Consider the following 19,918-nt stretch of genomic DNA (forward strand, 5'->3'; position numbering starts at 1 on the left):
TTGCAGTCAATCACTCCGCAATAAATCACTCTGCAATCAATCACTCTGCTGTCAATCACCCTGCAATCAATCAAACTGCATTCAATCACTCTGCTATCAATCACCCTGCAATCAATCACTCTGCAATCTATCACTCTGCTGTCAAACACTCTGCTGTCAATCACCCAGCAGTCAATCATCCAGCAGACAATCACTCTGCAATCAATCACTCTACCGTCAATCACCGTGCAATCAATCACTCTGCAATCAATCACTCTGCTGTCAATCACCCTGCAATCGATCACCCTGCTGTCAATCACACTGCAGTCAATCACCCTGCAGTCAATCACCCAGCAGACAATCACTCTGAAGACAATCACTCTGCTGTCAATCACCCTGCAATCTATCACTCTGCAATCATGCACGCTGCTGTCAATCACCCTGCAATCAATCACTCTCCAGTCAATCACTCTGCAGTCAATAACTCAGCAATCAATCAGCCTACAATCAATCACCCTGCAGTCAATCACTCTGCAGTCAAACAGTCTGCAATCAATCACCCTGCAGTCAATCAACCGGCAATCAATCACTCTAATGTCAATCACTCTGCAATCAATCACCCTGCAGTCAATAATCCTGCAATCAATCACCCTGCAATCTATCACTCTGCAATCATTCACGCTGCTGTCAATCACCCTGCAATCAATCACTCTCCAGTCAATCACTCTGCAGTCAATCACTCTGCAGTCAAACATCCTGCAGTCAATCACCCTGCAATCAATCAGCCTACAATCAATCACCCTGCAGTCAATCACTCTGCAGTCAAACAGTCTGCAATCAATCAACCTGCTGTCAATCACTCTGCAGTCAAAGAGTCTGCAATCAATCACCCTGCAGTCAATGAACCAGCAATCAATCACTCTCATGTCAATCACTCTGCAATCAATCACCTTGCAGTCAATAATCCTGCAATCAATCACTCTGCAGTCAATCACCCTGCAGTCAATCACTCTGCAGTCAATCACCCTGCAAGCAATCACCCTGCAGACAATCACTCTGCAGTCAATCACCCTGCAAGCAATCACCCTGCAGTCAATCACCTTGCAGTGTATCACACTGCAGTCAATCACCTTGCAGTCAATCACCCTGCAGACAATCACTCTGCAGTCAATCACCCTGCAATCAATCACTCTGCAGTCAATCACCCTGCAATCAATCACTCTGCAATCAATCACTATGCAGTCAATCACTCTGCAATCAAACACCCTGCAGTCACAACCCTGCAGTCAATCACTCTGCAATCAATCACTCTGCAGTCAATCACTCTGCAATCAATCACCCAGCAATCAGTCACCCTGCAGACAATCACTCTGCAGTCAATCACCCTGCAATCAATCACTCTGCAGTCAATCACTCTGCAATCAATCACTCTGCAGTCAATCACCCTGCAGTGAATCACCTTGCAGTCAATCACCCTGCAGACAATCACTCTGAAGTCAATCACCCTGCAATCAATCACTCTGCAGTCAATCACCCTGCAATCAATCACTCTGCAATCAATCACCCTGCAGTCAATCACACTGCAGCCAATCACCTTGCAGTCAATCACCCTGCAGACAATCACTCTGCAGTCAATCACTCTGCAATCAATCACTCTGCAGTCAATCACCCTGCAATCAATCACACTGCAGTCAATCACCTTGCAGTCAATCACCCTGCAGACAATCACTCTGCAGTCAATCACCCTGCAATCAATCACCCTGCAATCAATCACTCTGCAATCAATCACTATGCAGTCAATCACTCTGCAATCAAACACCCTGCAGTCACAACCCTGCAGTTAATCACTCTGCAATCAATCACTCTGCAGCCAATCACTCTGCAATCAATCACCCTACAATCAAACACCCTGCAGACCATCACTGTGCAGTCAATCACTCTGCTGTCAATCATTCTGCAATCAATCACTCTGCTATCAATAACTCTGCAGTCAATCACTCTGCAATCAATCACCCTGCAGTCAATCACCCAGCATACAATCACTCTGCAATCAATCACTCTGCTGTCAATCACCCTGCAATCAATCACTCTGCAATCAATCACTCTGCTGTCAATCACCCTGCAATCAATCACTCTGCAATCAATCACGCTGCAGTCAATCACCCTGCAATCAATCACTCTGCAATCAATCACTCTGCTGTCACTCACCCTGCAATCAATCACCCTGCAATCAATCACGCTGCTATCAATCACCCTGCAATCAATCACTCTGCAATCACTCACTCTGCAGTCAATCACTCTGCAGTCAATCACTCTGCAGTCAAACACTCGGCAATTAATCACCCTGCAGTCAATCAACCGGCAATCAATCACTCTGATGTCAATCACTCTGCAATCAATCACCCTGCAGTCAATAACCCTGCAATCAATCACCCTGCAGTCAATCGCCCTGCAGTCAAAGACCCTGCAATTACCTGCAGTCAATCACTCTGCAGTCAATCACCCAGCAGACAATCACTCTGCAATCACTCACTCTGCAGTCAATCACCCAGCAGACAATCACTCTGCAATCAATAATTCGGCTGTCAATCACTCTGCAATCTATCACTCTGCAAAGAATCACTCTGCTGTCAATCACCCTGCAATCAATCACTCTGCAATCAAACACCCTGCAGTCAATAACCCTGCAGTCTGTAGCGTTGCAGTCAATCACTCCGCAATCAATCACTCTGCAATCTATCACTCTGCTGTCAATCACCCTGCAATCAATCAAACTGCATTCAATCACTCTGCTATCAATCACCCTGCAGACAATCACCCAGCCAACAATCACTCTGCAATCAATCACTCTGCTGTCAATCACTCTGCAATCAATCACTCTGCAATCTATCACTCTGCTGTCAAACACTCTGCTGTCAATCACCCAGCAGTCAATCATCCAGCAGACAATCACTCTGCAATCAATCACTCTACCGTCAATCACCCTGCAATCAATCACTCTGCAATCAATCACTATGCAGTCAATCACTCTGCAATCAATCACTCTGCAATCAATCACTATGCAGTCAATCACTCTGCAATCAAACACCCTGCAGTCACAACCCTGCAGTCAATCACTTTGCAATCAATCACTCTGCAGTCAATCACTCTGCAATCAATCACCCTACAATCAATCAGCCTGCAGACAATCACTCTGCAGTCAATCACCTGCAATCAATCACTCTGCAATCAATCACTATGCAGTCAATCACTCTGCAGACAATCACTCTGCAGTCAATCACCCTGCAGTGAATCACCTTGCAGTCAATCACCCTGCAGACAATCACTCTGAAGTCAATCACCCTGCAATCAATCACTCTGCAGTCAATCACCCTGCAATCAATCACTCTGCAATCAATCAACCTGCAGTCAATCACCCAGCATACAATCACTCTGCAATCATTCACTCTGCTGTCAATCACCCTGCAATCAATCACTCTGCAATCAATCACTCTGCTGTCAGTCACCCTGCAATCAATCACCCTGCACACAATCACTCTGCAGTCAATCACTCTGCAATCAGTCACTCTGCAATCAATCACTATGCAGTCAATCACTCTGCAGACAATCACTCTGCAGTCAATCACCCTGCAGTGAATCACCTTGCAGTCAATCACCCTGCAGACAATCACTCTGAAGTCAATCACCCTGCAATCAATCACTCTGCAGTCAATCACCCTGCAATCAATCACTCTGCAGTCAATCACCCTGCAGTGAATCAGCTTGCAGTCAATCATCCTGCAGACAATCACTCTGAAGTCAATCACCCTGCAATCAATCACTCTGCAGTCAATCACCCTGCAATCAATCACTCTGCAATCAATCAACCTGCAGTCAATCACCCAGCATACAATCACTCTGCAATCATTCACTCTGCTGTCAATCACCCTGCAATCAATCACTCTGCAATCAATCACTCTGCTGTCACTCACCCTGCAATCAATCACCCTGCAGACAATCACTCTGCAGTCAATCACTCTGCAATCAGTCACTCTGCAATCAATCACTATGCAGTCAATCACTCTGCAGACAATCACTCTGCAGTCAATCACCCTGCAGTGAATCACCTTGCAGTCAATCACCCTGCAGACAATCACTCTGAAGTCAATCACCCTGCAATCAATCACTCTGCAGTCAATCACCCAGCAGACAATCACTCTGCAATCATTCACTCTGACTTCAATCACCCTGCAATTAATCACTCTGCAATCAATCACTCTGCTGTCACTCACCCTGCAATCAATCACCCTGCAATCAATCACGCTGCTGTCAATCACCCTGCAATCAATCACTCTGCAATCACTCACTCTGCAGTCAATCACTCTGCAGTCAAACATCCTGCATTCAATCACCCGGCAGTCAATCACTCTGCAGTCAAACACTCGGCAATTAATCACCCTGCAGTCAATCAACCGGCAATCAATCACTCTGATGTCAATCACTCTGCTGTCACTCACCCTGCAATCAATCACCCTGCAATCAATCACGCTGCTGTCAATCACCCTGCAATCAATCACTCTGCAATCACTCACTCTGCAGTCAATCACTCTGCAGTCAAACATCCTGCATTCAATCACCCTGCAGTCAATCACTCTGCAGTCAAACACTCAGCAATTAATCACCCTGCAGTCAATCAACCGGCAATCAATCACTCTGATGTCAATCACTCTGCAATCAATCACCCTGCAGTCAATAACACTGCAATCTATCACCCTGCAGTCAATCGCCCTGCAGTCAAAGACCCTGCAATTACCTGCAGTCAATCACTCTGCAGTCAATCACCCAGCAGACAATCACTATGCAATCAATCACTCTGCTGACAATCACCCAGCAATCTATCACTCTGCAAAGAATCACTCTGCTGTCAATCACACTGCAATCAATCACTCTGCAATCATTCACTCTTCAGTCAATCACTCTGCAATCAAACACCCTGCAGTCAATAACCCTGCAGTCTGTAGCGTTGCAGTCAATCTCTCCGCAATCAATCACTCTGCAATCAATCACTCTGCTGTCAATCACCCTGCAATCAATCAAACTGCATTCAATCACTCTGCTATCAATCACCCTGCAGACAATCACCCAGCCAACAATCACTCTGCAATCAATCACCCAGCAGTCAATCATCCAGCAGACAATCACTCTGCAATCAATCACTCTACCGTCAATCACCGTGCAATCAATCACTCTGCAATCAATCACTCTGCTGTCAATCACCCTGCAATCGATCACCCTGCTGTCAATCACACTGCAGTCAATCACCCTGCAGTCAATCACCCAGCAGACAATCACTCTGCAATCAATAATTCTGCTGTCAATCACCCTGCAATCTATCACTCTGCAATCATTCATGCTGCTGTCAATCACCCTGCAATCAATCACTCTCCAGTCAATCACTCTGCAGTCAATAACTCAGCAATCAATCAGCCTACAATCAATCACCCTGCAGTCAATCACTCTGCAGTCAAACAGTCTGCAATCAATCACCCTGCAGTCAATCAACCGGCAATCAATCACTCTAATGTCAATCACTCTGCAATCAATCACCCTGCAGTCAATAATCCTGCAATCAATCACTCTGCAGTCAATCATCCTGCAATCTATCACTCTGCAATCATTCACGCTGCTGTCAATCACCCTGCAATCAATCACTCTCCAGTCAATCACTCTGCAGTCAATCACTCTGCAGTCAAACATCCTGCAGTCAATCATCCTGCAATCAATCAGCCAACAATCAATCAATCTGCTGTCAATCACTCTGCAGTCAAACAGTCTGCAATCAATCACCCTGCAGTCAATCACTCTGCAGTCAAACAGTCTGCAATCAATCACCCTGCAGTCAATCAACCGGCAATCAATCACTCTACAATCAATCAGCCTGCAGACAATCACTCTGCAGTCAATCACCCTGCAATCAATCACTCTGCAGTCAATCACCCTGCAATCAATCACTCTGCAATCAATCACTATGCAGTCAATCACTCTGCAGACAATCACTCTGCAGTCAATCACCCTGCAGTGAATCACCTTGCAGTCAATCACCCTGCAGACAATCACTCTGAAGTCAATCACCCTGCAATCAATCACTCTGCAGTCAATCACCCTGCAATCAATCACTCTGCAATCAATCAACCTGCAGTCAATCACCCAGCATACAATCACTCTGCAATCATTCACTCTGCTGTCAATCACCCTGCAATCAATCACTCTGCAATCAATCACTCTGCTGTCACTCACCCTGCAATCAATCACCCTGCAATCAATCACGCTGCTGTCAATCATCCTGCAATCAATCACTCTTCAAGCACTCACTCTGCAGTCAATCACTCTGCAGTCAAACATCCTGCATTCAATCACCCTGCAGTCAATCACTCTGCAGTCAAACACTCGGCAATTAATCACCCTGCAGTCAATCAACCGGCAATCAATCACTCTGATGTCAATCACTCTGCTGTCACTCACCCTGCAATCAATCACCCTGCAATCAGTCACGCTGCTGTCAATCACCCTGCAATCAATCATTCTGCAATCACTCACTCTGCAGTCAATCACTCTGCAGTCAAACATCCTGCATTCAATCACCCTGCAGTCAATCACTCTGCAGTCAAACACTCGGCAATTAATCACCCTGCAGTCAATCAACCGGCAATCAATCACTCTGATGTCAATCACTCTGCAATCAATCACCCTGCAGTCAATAACCCTGCAATCAATCACCCTGCAGTCAATCGCCGTGCAGTCAAAGACCCTGCAATTACCTGCAGTCAATCACTCTGCAGTCAATCACCCAGCAGACAATCACTATGCAATCAATCACTCTGCTGACAATCACCCAGCAATCTATCACTCTGCAAAGAATCACTCTGCTGTCAATCACACTGCAATCAATCACTCTGCAATCATTCACTCTTCAGTCAATCACTCTGCAATCAAACACCCTGCAGTCAATAACCCTGCAGTCTGTAGCGTTGCAGTCAATCACTCCGCAATCAATCACTCTGCAATCAATCACTCTGCTGTCAATCACCCTGCAATCAATCAAACTGCATTCAATCACTCTGCTATCAATCACCCTGCAGACAATCACCCAGCCAACAATCACTCTGCAATCAATCACCCAGCAGTCAATCATCCAGCAGACAATCACTCTGCAATCAATCACTCTACCGTCAATCACCGTGCAATCAATCACTCTGCAATCAATCACTCTGCTGTCAATCACCCTGCAATCGATCACCCTGCTGTCAATCACACTGCAGTCAATCACCCTGCAGTCAATCACCCAGCAGACAATCACTCTGCAATCAATAATTCTGCTGTCAATCACCCTGCAATCTATCACTCTGCAATCATTCACGCTGCTGTCAATCACCCTGCAATCAATCACTCTCCAGTCAATCACTCTGCAGTCAATAACTCAGCAATCAATCAGCCTACAATCAATCACCCTGCAGTCAATCACTCTGCAGTCAAACAGTCTGCAATCAATCACCCTGCAGTCAATCAACCGGCAATCAATCACTTTAATGTCAATCACTCTGCAATCAATCACCCTGCAGTCAATAATCCTGCAATCAATCACTCTGCAGTCAATCACACTGCAATCTATCACTCTGCAATCATTCACGCTGCTGTCAATCACCCTGCAATCAATCACTCTCCAGTCAATCACTCTGCAGTCAATCACTCTGCAGTCAAACATCCTGCAGTCAATCACCCTGCAATCAATCAGCCGACAATCAATCACCCTGCAGTCAATCACTCTGCAGTCAAACAGTCTGCAATCAATCACCCTGCAGTCAATCACTCTGCAGTCAAAGAGTCTGCAATCAATCACCCTGCAGTCAATGAACCAGCAATCAATCACTCTCATGTCAATCACTCTGCAATCAATCACCTTGCAGTCAATAATCCTGCAATCAATCACTCTGCAGTCAATCACCCTGCAGTCAATCACCCTGCAGTCAATCACTCTGCAGTCAATCACCCTGCAATCAATCACTCTGCAGTCAATCACCTTGCAGTGTATCACACTGCAGTCAATCACCTTGCAGTCAATCACCCTGCAGACAATCACTCTGCAGTCAATCACCCTGCAATCAATCACTCTGCAATCAATCACTATGCAGTCAATCACTCTGCAATCAAACACCCTGCAGTCACAACCCTGCAGTCAATCACTCTGCAATCAATCACTCTGCAGTCAATCACTCTGCAATCAATCACCCTGCAATCAATCACCCTGCAGACAATCACTCTGCAGTCAATCACCCTGCAATCAATCACTCTGCAGTCAATCACTCTGCAATCAATCACTCTGCAGTCAATCACCCTGCAGTGAATCACCTTGCATTCAATCACCCTGCAGACAATCACTCTGAAGTCAATCACCCTGCAATCAATCACTCTGCAGTCAATCACCCTGCAATCTATCACTCTGCAATCAATCACCCTGCAGTCAATCACACTGCAGCCAATCACCTTGCAGTCAATCACCCTGCAGACAATCACTCTGCAGTCAATCACCCTGCAATCAATCACTCTGCAGTCAATCACCCTGCAATCAATCGCACTGCAGTCAATCACCTTGCAGTCAATCACCCTGCAGACAATCACTCTGCAGTCAATCACCCTGCAATCAATCACCCTGCAATCAATCACTCTGCAATCAATCACTATGCAGTCAATCACTCTGCAATCAAACACCCTGCAGTCACTACCCTGCAGTCAATCACTCTGCAATCAATCACTCTGCAGCCAATCACTCTGCAATCAATCACCCTACAATCAAACACCCTGCAGACCATCACTGTGCAGTCAATCACTCTGCTGTCAATCATTCTGCAATCAATCACTCTGCTATCAATAACTCTGCAGTCAATCACCCTGCAGTCAATACATTTGCAGTCATTCACTCCGCAATCAATCACTCTGCAATCAATCACTCTGCTGTCAATCACCCTGAAATCAATCACCCTGCAGTCAATCACTCTGCTATCAATCACCCTGCCGGCAATTACCCAGCAGACAATCACCCAGCAGACAATCACTCTACAATCAATCACTCTGCAATCAATCACTCTGCTGTCAATCACCCTGCAAGCAATCACCCAGCAGACAATCAATCTGCAATCAATCACTCTGCTGTCAATCACTATGCAGTCAATCACTCTGCAATCAATCACTCTGCTGTCAAACACTCTGCAGTCAATCACCATGCAGTCAATCACCCAGCAGACAATCACTCTGCATTCTATCACTCTGCTGTCAATCACCCTGCAATCAATGACAATGGAATCAATCACTCTGCTGTCAATCACCCTGCACTCAATCACCCTGCTGTCAATCACCATGCAGTTAATCAAGCTGCAGTCAATCGCCCAGCAGACAATCACACTGCAATCAATAATTCTGCTGTCAATCACCTGCAATCAATCACCCTGCCAGGAATCACTCTGCTGTCAATCACCCTGCAATCAATCACTCTGCAATCAATCACTCTGCAATCAATCACTCTTCAGTCAATCACTCTGCAATCAAACACCCTGCAGTCAATCACCTGCAGTCAATCACACTGCAATCAATCACTCTGCAATCAATCACCCGACCATGACCCTGCAGACAATCACTCTGCTGTCAATCACTCTGCTGTCAATCACTCTGCAATCAATCACTCTGCAGTCAATCACCCTGCAATCAATCACTCTGCAATCAATCACTCTGCTGTCATTCACTCTGCTGTCAATCACCCTGCAGTCATTCACCCAGCAGACAATCACGCCACAATCAATCACTCTGCTGTCAAACACCCAGCAGACAATAACTCTGCAATCAATAATTCTGCTGTCAATCACCCTGCAATCTATCACTCTGCAAAGAATCACTCTGCTGTCAATCACCCTGCAATCAATCACTCTGCAATCAATCACTCTGCAGTCAATCACTCTGCAATCAAACACCCTGCAGTCAATAACCCTGCAGTCAATTGCGTTGGCTCTTCCTGTGGAAGAGCCTGTCACTCCAGAATTGGCCTTTATAGCCACTCCAGGCGCTGCTTCACAAACCACTGACCACCTCCAGGCGCGTATCCATTGTCTCTCGAGATAAGGAGGCCCAAAGAAAGAAGAGGACAATTGCGTTGCAGTCAATCACTTTGCAATCAATCACTGTGCAATCAATCAGTCTGCTGTCAATCACCCTGCAATCAAACAGCCTGCAGTCAATCTCTCTGCTATCAATCACACTGCAGTCAATCACCCTGCAGTCAATCGCCCAGCAGACAATCACTCTGCAATCAATCACCCTGCAGTCAATCACCCAGCATACAATCACTCTGCAATCAATCACTCTGCTGTCAATCACCCTGCAATCAATCACTCTGCAATCAATCACTCTGCTGTCACTCACCCTGCAATCAATCACCCTGCAATCAATCACGCTGCTGTCAACCACCCTGCAATCAATCACTCTGCAATCACTCACTCTGCAGTCAATCACTCTGCAGTCAAACATCCCGCATTCAATCACCCTGCAATCAATCAATCTGCAATCAATCACTCTGCAGTCAAACACTCGGCAATTAATCACCCTGCAGTCAATAACCCTGCAATCAATCACCCTGCAGTCAATCGCCCTGCAGTCAAAGACCCTGCAATTACCTGCAGTCAATCACTCTGCAGTCAATCACCCAGCAGACAATCACTCTGCATTCAATCACTCTGCTGTCAATCACCCTGCAATCAATCACTCTGCAATCAATCACTCTTCAGTCAATCACTCTGCAATCAAACACCCTGCAGTCAATAACCCTGCAGTCTGTAGCCATGCAGTCAATCACTCCACAATCAATCACTCTGCAATCAATCACTCTGCTGTCAATCACCCTGCAATCAATCAGCCTGCAGTCAATCACTCTGCTATCAATCACACTGCAGTCAATCACCCTGCAGTCAATCACACAGCAGACAATCACTCTGCAATCAATCACTCTGCTGTCAATCATTCTGCTGCCAATCACCCTGCAGTCAATCACCCAGCATACAATCACTCTGAAATCATTCACGCTGCTGTCAATCACCCTGCAATCAATCACTCTCCAAACAATCACTCTGCAGTCAATCACTCTGCAGTCAAACATCCTGCAGTCAATCACCCTGCAATCAATCAGCCTACAATCAATCACCCTGCAGTCAATCACTCTGCAGTCAAACAGTCTGCAATCAATCACCCTGCAGTCAATCACCTTGAAGTGTAGCACACTGCAGTCAATCGCCCTGCAATCAATCAATCAAGAGTCAATAATCCTGCAAACAATCACTCTGCAGTCAATCACCCTGCAGTCAATCACACTGCAGTCAATCACCTTGCAGCCAATCACCCTGCAGACAATCACTCTGCAGTCATTCACCCTGCAATCAATCACTCTGCAGTCAATCAACCTGGATACAATCACTCTGCAATCAATCACTCTGCAGTCAATCACTCTGCAATCAAACACCCTAAAATCAATCACCCTGCAGACCATCACTCTGCAGTCAATCACCCTGCAATCAATCAATCTGCAATCAATCACTCTGCAGTCAATAACTCTGCAATCAATCAGCCAACAATCAATCACTCTTCAGTCAAACACTCGGCAATTAATCACCCTGCAGTCAATCAACCGGCAATCAATCACTCTGATGTCAATCACTCTGCAATCAATCACCCTGCAGTCAATAACCCTGCAATCAATCACCCTGCAGTCAATCGCCCTGCAGTCAAAGACCCTGCAATTACCTGCAGTCAATCACTCTGCAGTCAATCACCCAGCAGACAATCACTCTGCAATCAATCACTCTGCTGTCAATCACCCTGCAATCAATCACTCTGCAATCAATCACTCTTCAGTCAATCACTCTGCAATCAAACACCCTGCAGTCAATAACCCTGCAGTCTGTAGCCATGCAGTCAATCACTCCACAATCAATCACTCTGCAATCAATCACTCTGCTGTCAATCACCCTGCAATCAATCAGCCTGCAGTCAATCACTCTGCTATCAATCACACTGCAATCAATCACCCTGCAGTCAATCACACAGCAGACAATCACTCTGCAATCAATCACTCTGCTGTCAATCATTCTGCTGTCCATCACCCTGCAGTCAATCACCCAGCATACAATAACTCTGAAATCAATCACTCTGCAGTCAATCACCCTGCAATCTATCACTCTGCAATCATTCACGCTGCTGTCAATCACCCTGCAATCAATCACTCTCCAAACAATCACTCTGCAGTCAATCACTCTGCAGTCAAACATCCTGCAGTCAATCACCCTGCAATCAATCAGCCTACAATCAATCACCCTGCAGTCAATCACTCTGCAGTCAAACAGTCTGCAATCAATCACCCTGCAGTCAATCACTCTGCAGGAGGGTTTTCTGACACAGTATGTGGACAGGCCAACCAGGGGCGATGCCACATTGGATTTGGTACTGGGTAATGAACCCGGCCAGGTGTTCGATTTAGATGTAGGTGAGCACTTTGGCGATAGTGATCACAATTCGGTTAGGTTTACCTTAGCGATGGGCAGGGACAGGTATATACCGCAGGGCAAGAATTATAGCTGGGGGAAAGGAAATTATGACGCGATTAGGCAAGATTTAGGATGTGTAGGATGGGGAAGGAAACTGCAGGGGATGGGCACAAACGAAATGTGGAGCTTATTCAAGGAGCAGCTAATGCGTGTCCTTGATAAGTATGTACCTGTCAGGCAGGGAGGAAGTTGTCGAGCAAGGGAGCCGTGGTTTACTAAAGAAGTTGAAGCGCTTGTCAAGAGGAAGAGGGCGGCTTATGTTAGGATGAGACGTGAAGGCTCAGTTAGGGCGCTTGAGAGTTACAAGCTAGCCAGGAAGGATCTAAAGGGAGGGCTAAGAAGAGCAAGGAGAGGACACGAGAAGTCATTGGCGGATAGGATCAAAGAAAACCCTAAGGCTTTCTATAGGTATATCAGGAATAAACGAATGATAAGAGTTAGAACAGGGCCAATCAAGGATAGTAGTGGGAAGTTGTGTGCGGAATCAGAGGAGATAGGGGAAGCGTTAAATGAATATTTTTCGTCAGTATTTACAGTAGAGAAAGAAAATGTTGCCGAGGAGATTACTGAGATACAGCCTACTAGGCTAGATGGGATTGAGATTCACAAGGAGGAGGTGTTAGCAATTTTGGAAAGAGTGAAAATAGATAAGTCCCCTGGGCCAGATGGGATTTATCCTAGGATTCTCTGGGAAGCCAGGGAGGAGATTGCAGAGCCGTTGTTGTTGATCTTCAAGTCGTCATTGTCGACAGGAGTAGTGCCGGAGGACTGGAGGATAGCAAATGTTGTCCCCTTGTTCAAGAAGGGGAGTAGAGACAGCCCTGGTAATTATAGACCTGTGAGCCTTACTTCGGTTGTGGGTAAAATGTTGGAAAAGGTTATAAGAGACAGGATTTATAATCATCTTGAAAAGAATAAGTTGATTTGCGATAGTCAGCACGGTTTTGTGAAAGGTAGGTCGTGCCTCACAAACCTTATTGAGTTTTTCGAGAAGGTGACCAAACAGGTGGATGAGGGTAAAGCCGTGGATGTGGTGTATATGGATTTCAGTAAGGCGTTTGATAAGGTTCCCCACGGTAGGCTATTGCAGAAAATACGGAAGTATGGGGTTGAAGGTGATTTAGAGCTTTGGATCAGAAATTGGCTAGCTGAAAGAAGACAGAGGGTGGTGGTTGATGGCAAATGTTCATCCTGGAGTTTAGTTACTAGTGGTGTACCGCAAGGTTCTGTTTTGGGGCCACTGCTGTTTGTCATTTTTATAAACGACCTGGATGAGGGTGTAGAAGGGTGGGTTAGTAAATTTGCGGATGACACGAAGGTCGGTGGAGTTGTGGATAGTGTCGAAGGGTGTTGTAGGGTACAGAGGGACATAGATAGGCTGCAGAGCTGGGCTGAGAGATGGCAAATGGAGTTTAATGCGGAGAAGTGTGAGGTGATTCACTTTGGAAGGAGTAACAGCAATGCAGAGTACTGGGCTAATGGGAAGATTCTTGGTAGTGTAGATGAGCAGAGAGATCTTGGTATCCAGGTACATAAATCCCTGAAAGTTGCTACCCAGGTTAATAGGGCTGTTAAGAAGGCATATGGTGTGTTAGCCTTTATTAGTAGGGGGATCGAGTTTCAGAGCCACGGGGTCATGATGCAGCTGTACAAAACTCTGGTGAGGCCGCACCTGGAGTATTGCGTGCAGTTCTGGTCACCGCATTATAGGAAGGATGTCGAAGCTTTGGAAAGGGTGCAGAGGAGACTTACTAGGATGTTGCCTGGTATGGAAGGAAGGTCTTACGAGGAAAGGCTGAGGGACTTGGGGTTGTTTTCGTTAGAGAGAAGGAGGAGGAGAGGTGACTTAATAGAGACATACAAGATAATCAGAGGGTTAGATAGGGTGGATAGTGAGAGTGTTTTTCCTCGGATGAGGATGGCAAACACGAGGGGACATAGCTTTAAGTTGAGGGGTGAAAGATATAGGACAGATGTCAGAGGTAGTTTCTTTACGCAGAGAGTAGTAGGGGCGTGGAACGCCCTGCCTGCAACAGTAGTAGACTCGCCAACTTTAATGGCATTTAAGTGGTCATTGGATAGACATATGGATGTAAATGGAATAGTGTAGGTCAGATGATCGGCGCAACATCGAGGGCCGAAGGGCCTTTACTGAGCTGTAATATTCTAATTCTAATTCTAATTCTAATTCTGCAGTCAAACAGTCTGCAATCAATCATATTGCAGTCAATCAACCGTCAATCAATCACTCTCATGTCAATCACTCTGCAATCAATCACCCTGCAGTCAATAATCCTGCAATCAATCACTCTGCAGTCAATCACCCTGCAGTCAATCACTCTGCATTCAATCACCCTGCAAGCAATCACACTGCAGACAATCACTCTGCAATAAATCACTCTGCAGTCAATCACCTTGAAGTGTAGCACACTGCAGTCAATCGCCCTGCAATCAATCAATCAAGAGTCAATAATCCTGCGAACAATCACTCTGCAGTCAATCACCCTGCAGTCAATCACACTGCAGTCAATCACCTTGCAGCCAATCACCCTGCAGACAATCACTCTGCAGTCATTCACCCTGCAATCAATCACTCTGCAGTCAATCAACCTGGATTCAATCACTCTGCAATCAATCACTCTGCAGTCAATCACTCTGCAATCAAACACCCTAAAATCAATCACCCTGCAGACCATCACTCTGCAGTCAATCACCCTGCAATCAATCACTCTGCAAAGAATCACTCTGCTGTCAATCACCCTGCAATCAATCACTCTGCAATCAATCACTCTGCAATCAATCACTCTTCAGTCAATCACTCTGCAATCAAACACCCTGCAGTCAATCACCTGCAGTCAATCACACTGCAATCAATCACTCTGCAATCAATCACCCGACCATGACCCTGCAGACAATCACTCTGCTGTCAATCACTCTGCAGTCAATCACTCTGCAATCAATCACTCTGCAGTCAATCACCCTGCAATCAATCACTCTGCAATCAATCACTCTGCCGTCATTCACTCTGCTGTCAATCAACCAGCAATCAATGACTATGGAATCAATCACTCTGCTGTCAATCACCCAGCAGACAATCACTCAGCAATCAATCACTCTGCTGTCAAACACCCAGCAGACAATAACTCTGCAATCAATAATTCTGCTGTCAATCACCCTGCAATCTATCACTCTGCAAAGAATCACTCTGCTGTCAATCACCCTGCAATCAATCACTCTGCAATCAATCACTCTGCAGTCAATCACTCTGCAATCAAACACCCTGCAGTCAATAACCCTGCAGTCAATTGCGTTGCAGTCAATCACTCCGCAATCAATCACTCTGCAATCAATCAGTCTGCTGTCAATCACCCTGCAATCAATCACTCTGCAATCAATCACTCTGCAGTCAATCACTCTGCAATCAAACACCCTGCAGTCAATAACCCTGCAGTCAATTGCGTTGCAGTCAATCTCTCTGCTATCAATCACACTGCAGTCAATCACCCAGCAGTCAATCACCCAGCAGACAATCACTCTGCAATCAATCACCCTGCAGTCAATCACCCAGCATACAATCACTCTGCAATCAATCACTCTGCTGTCAATCACCCTGCAATCAATCACTCTGCAATCAATCACTCTGCTGTCACTCACCCTGCAATCAATCACTCTGCAATCAATCACGCTGCTGTCAACCACCCTGCAATCAATCACTCTGCAGCCAATCACTCTACAGTCAAACATCCCGCATTTAATCACCCTGCAATCAACCAATCTGCAATCAATCACTCTGCAGTCAATAACTCTGCAGTCAATCAGCCAACAATCAATCACTCTTCAGTCAAACACTCGGCAATTAATCACCCTGCAGTCAATCAACCGGCAATCAATCACTCTGATGTCGTTCACTCTGCAATCAATCACCCTGCAGTCAATAACCCTGCAATCAATCACCCTGCAGTCAATCGCCCTGCAGTCAAAGACCCTGCAATTACCTGCAGTCAATCACTCTGCAGTCAATCACCCAGCAGACAATCACTCTGCAATCAATCACTCTGCTGTCAATCACCCTGCAATCAATCACTCTGCAATCAATCACTCTTCAGTCAATCACTCTGCAATCAAACACCCTGCAGTCAATCACCTGCAGTCAATCACACTGCAATCAATCACTCTGCTGTCAATCACCCGACCATGACCCTGCAGACAAGCACTCTGCTGTCAATCACTCTGCAGTCAATCACTCTGCAATCAATCACTCTGCAGTCAATCACACTGCAGTCAATCACCCTGCAGTCAATCACACAGCAGACAATCACTCTGCTGTCATTCACTCTGCTGTCAATCACCCTGCAGTCATTCACCCAGCAGACAATCACTCTGCAATCAATCACTCTGCTGTCAATCACCCAGCAATCAATGACTATGGAATCAATCACTCTGCTGTCAATCACCCAGCAGACAATCACTCAGCAATCAATCACTCTGCTGTCAAACACCCAGCAGACAATAACTCTGCAAAGAATCACTCTGCTGTCAATCACCCTGCAATCAATCACTCTGCAATCAATCACTCTGCAGTCAATCACTCTGCAATCAAACACCCTGCAGTCAATAACCCTGCAGTCAATTGCGTTGCAGTCAATCACTTTGCAATCAATCACTGTGCAATCAATCAGTCTGCTGTCAATCACCCTGCAATCAAACAGCCTGCAGTCAATCTCTCTGCTATCAATCACACTGCAGTCAATCACCCTGCAGTCAATCACCCAGCAGACAATCACTCTGCAATCAATCACCCTGCAGTCAATCACCCAGCATACAATCACTCTGCAATCAATCACTCTGCTGTCAATCACCCTGCAATCAATCACTCTGCAATCAATCACTCTGCTGTCACTCACCCTGCAATCAATCACCCTGCAATCAATCACGCTGCTGTCAACCACCCTGCAATCAATCACTCTGCAATCACTCACTCTGCAGTCAATCACTCTGCAGTCAAACATCCCGCATTCAATCACCCTGCAATCAATCAATCTGCAATCAATCACTCTGCAGTCAATACCTCTGCAATCAATCAGCCAACAATCAATCACTCTTCAGTCAAACACTCGGCAATTAATCACCCTGCAGTCAATCAACCGGCAATCAATCACTCTGATGTCAATCATTCTGCAATCAATCACCCTGCAGTCAATAACCCTGCAATCAATCACCCTGCAGTCAATCGCCCTGCAGTCAAAGACCCTGCAATTACCTGCAGTCAATCACTCTGCAGTCAATCACCCAGCAGACAATCACTCTGCAATCAATCACTCTGCTGTCAATCACCCTGCAATCAATCACTCTGCAATCAATCACTCTTCAGTCAATCACTCTGCAATCAAACACCCTGCAGTCAATAACCCTGCAGTCTGTAGCCATGCAGTCAATCACTCCACAATCAATCACTCTGCAATCAATCCCTCTGCTGTCAATCATTCTGCTGTCAATCACCCTGCAGTCAATCACCCAGCATACAATCACTCTGAAATCAATCACTCTGCTGTCAATCACCCTGCAATCTATCACTCTGCAATCATTCACGCTGCTGTCAATCACCCTGCAATCAATCACTCTCCAAACAATCACTCTGCTGTCAATCACTCTGCAGTCAAACATCCTGCAGTCAATCACCCTGCAATCAATCAGCCTACAATCAATCACCCTGCAGTCAATCACTCTGCAGTCAAACAGTCTGCAATCAATCACCCTGCAGTCAATCACTCTGCAGTCAAACAGTCTGCAATCAATCACATTGCAGTCAATCAACCGTCAATCAATCACTCTCATGTCAATCACTCTGCAATCAATCACCCTGCAGTCAATCACTCTGCATTCAATCACCCTGCAAGCAATCACCCTGCAGACAATCACTCTGCAATAAATCACTCTGCAGTCAATCACCTTGAAGTGTAGCACACTGCAGTCAATCGCCCTGCAATCAATCAATCAAGAGTCAATAATCCTGCAAACAATCACTCTGCAGTCAATCACCCTGCTGTCAATCACACTGCAGTCAATCACCTTGCAGCCAATCACCCTGCAGACAATCACTCTGCAGTCATTCACCCTGCAATCAATCACTCTGCAGTCAATCAACCTGGATTCAATCACTCTGCAATCAATCACTCTGCAGTCAATCACTCTGCAATCAAACACCCTAAAATCAATCACCCTGCAGACCATCACTCTGCAGTCAATCACCCTGCAATCAATCACTCTGCAATCAATCACTCTGCAGTCAATCACCCTGCAGTCAATAACTTTGCAGTCAATCACTCCGCAATCAATCACTCTGCAATCAATCACTCTGCTGTCAATCACCCTGCAATCAATCACTCTGCAATCAATCACTCTGCTGTCAATCACCCTGCAAGCAATCACCCAGCAGACAATCAATCAGCAATCAATCACTCTGCTGTCAATCACCCTGCAATCAATCACTCTGCAAAGAATCACTCTGCTGTCAATCACCCTGCAATCAATCACTCTGCAATCAATCACTCTGCAATCAATCACTCTTCAGTCAATCACTCTGCAATCAAACACCCTGCAGTCAATCACCTGCAGTCAATCACACTGCAATCAATCACTCTGCAATCAATCACCGGACTATGACCCTGCAGACAATCACTCTGCTGTCAATCACTCTGCAGTCAATCACTCTGCAATCAATCACTCTGCAGTCAATCACCCTGCAATCAATCACTCTGCAATCAATCACTCTGCCGTCATTCACTCTGCTGTCAATCACCCAGCAATCAATGACTATGGAATCAATCACTCTGCTGTCAATCACCCAGCAGACAATCACTCAGCAATCAATCACTCTGCTGTCAAACACCCAGCAGACAATAACTCTGCAATCAATAATTCTGCTGTCAATCACCCTGCAATCTATCACTCTGCAAAGAATCACTCTGCTGTCAATCACCCTGCAATCAATCACTCTGCAATCAATCACTCTGCAGCCAATCACTCTGCAGTCAAACATCCCGCATTTAATCACCCTGCAATCAACCAATCTGCAATCAATCACTCTGCAGTCAATAACTCTGCAGTCAATCAGCCAACAATCAATCACTCTTCAGTCAAACACTCGGCAATTAATCACCCTGCAGTCAATCAACCGGCAATCAATCACTCTGATGTCGTTCACTCTGCAATCAATCACCCTGCAGTCAATAACCCTGCAATCAATCACCCTGCAGTCAATCGCCCTGCAGTCAAAGACCCTGCAATTACCTGCAGTCAATCACTCTGCAGTCAATCACCCA

Source organism: Heterodontus francisci, chromosome 3 (genome assembly GCF_036365525.1).
Source record: "Heterodontus francisci isolate sHetFra1 chromosome 3, sHetFra1.hap1, whole genome shotgun sequence".
NCBI classification, from domain to species: Eukaryota; Metazoa; Chordata; class Chondrichthyes; order Heterodontiformes; family Heterodontidae; genus Heterodontus; species Heterodontus francisci.